Here is a 2,531-nt window from a genome sequence, read left to right on the forward strand (position 1 = left end):
AACACAACTGGCATAATGGGGTCATTTATTTGTGAATTGCGTTACATTTCTGAATCACGAAATATATTTGTGCATCGCATTTGTGAATCATTCAAACAAATGAACCTCGCGCCTGAAAGGTAAAGGAATCGGTCGTGTTATTCGTAGTTGTTGATTTTGAAAATTGTGATTGGTTTGCATCCCTTACGGAAAGAAAATATATTTACCAATATATTATTTGAAATACATTTTAATATATTGTAATATATTATTTTCCATTACATTAACCAATATATTATATATGGAAATACATGGGATAATATATTGATGATAAATATATTGTTATTACTAATATGACGTCTAATTTAGTGCATCTGAAATTATTCATTACACTGTCAAAATCAAATACAATACCTCTAACTGAAAATTGTACATTGTAATTATATAGGCCTAATATAATGATATGACATCATGTTTATAAATAAGGTTGATGTCTACATACGACTGCTAATTATTTGTCTGGGACCTAATTATTTGGCTACATTACATGCTACTTCATAACATGTTACAATTTATACTCTTTACAAGAGCTGCCATATCACTTTATCATCTATACTATTGTTCTAAAAAGGCTGAATTAGGATCACTGCCGTGAGCTTTGACATTTGTATTGAGCAACAGGGAGTACGGAATACACATCAGACAAGGAAGGTATGGTATATATTTACCCCAAAACAAAATTTGACATGGGATCACATTAATCAGGGCAGATTACAAATGAGCACAATTAGAACCAGAAATCAACAAGGATAGTGAGACTTATCTGGAGGCTTTCTAAGATAAAGATTCCCCACCACGGTGTGCCCTTACGGAAAGAAAATATATATACCAATATATGATTTGAAATACATTTTAATATATTGTAATATATTATTTTCCATTACATTGACCAATATATAATGTATGGAAATACATGGGATAATATATTGATGATAAATATATTACTAATATATTATAAACTGTAATATATATTCATGTAATATATTGCAATATATTGCAGAATACAGCAATGATTGCCGTTTTCCATATATTGCAATATATGGAACATGAATATATCATACATGTGGTTAAATATCCCAAAATATATGCAATTATGTATTCATAAATAACCACCATAATCTATGCCGCTTTATATGGGAAAATGTATGGGTAATATATGTAAAGATATATTGTCACATGTATGCTTCATATATGGTAGAATATATTTTAAATATATGTAAAATTATATGGAAAGATATATTGTACAATGCATGTGTACATATATGAGAACATGTCCATACATATATGGTGAGATTTACATTAAGTCATTTAGCAGACGATCTTATCTAGTGACTTACAGTAAGTTACAGTAAGTACATTGACATACCCCGAGGCAAGTAGGGTGAATTGCCTTGCCCAAGGACACAGCTTCATTTTCGGTCTTTCGGGAATCGAACCGGCAACCTTCTGATTAATAGCCTGACTCCCTAACCGCTCAGCCATCTAGAAGGTATTCTAATAAGGTTGTCAACAGCAGTATTTCAAATGGAATCCCGATTCAAACAGTACCACCTGCTAACTGAAAAATTGCCCCCAAAAACGTAAATACCGTAAGATTGACATTTATTTAGGGAGAAGTGGCTAATTCAAAAGAGGTTTGCTGGAAGCGATCATTGTCATATATTTCAAATATTTTTCCATACATTTTACCTATATTTAAAATATATTCCACAATATATTGAACACATATCTGTACATTTATTTCATGTATATCTTTCCATGTAATTAGGATTCCCCCGTCAGCAATAGGCTTTAAGGTGACTTCCTCCTGAAGTACCCTGCAAAGTTTCACCTTAATATGTGAAAATATGACTGAATTAGAGCTGTTTGAGCTTGCACCAAATGTGACTATGAGTGCAATAGGAGAAACGTCTTATTTTATTATTCAGTAACTGAACGCTGCGAAGTATAGATCTTAGAATGGCTCAATTGGATGAGAGGTTGTGCTGGTAACCGAAGGGTTCCAGGTTCAACTCCAGATATAGGAGTTTTTTTTTTTTTTTACAAAACAGTTTCTAGTTTTCTGGGTAATCCCGGTGTAATTATCTATTATGTCAATTTTACAATATTTTGCCATTTTCAAGGAGGAATTCACCATTGCTGCTTACAGCTATATTTTTTACATATAATTCAAATATATTCTACCATATATTAAACATACATGTGACACTATATCTTTACATATATTACCAATACATTTTCCCATATAAATCGGAATACATTATGGTGGTATTTATAGATTTAAAATTGCATGGGATATATATACACATATATTATATATTCATGTTGAATATGTTGCAATATATGGAAAACGGCAATCATTGGTGTATTCTGCAATATATTGCAATATATTACATGAATATATATTATAGTTTATAATATATTAGTAATATATTCATCATCAATATATTATCCCATGTATTTCGGTACAATATAATTATTAAATCCCATAT

The sequence above is a fragment of the Hypomesus transpacificus genome, unplaced genomic scaffold (genome assembly GCF_021917145.1).
Source record: "Hypomesus transpacificus isolate Combined female unplaced genomic scaffold, fHypTra1 scaffold_55, whole genome shotgun sequence".
NCBI lineage: Eukaryota > Metazoa > Chordata > Actinopteri > Osmeriformes > Osmeridae > Hypomesus > Hypomesus transpacificus.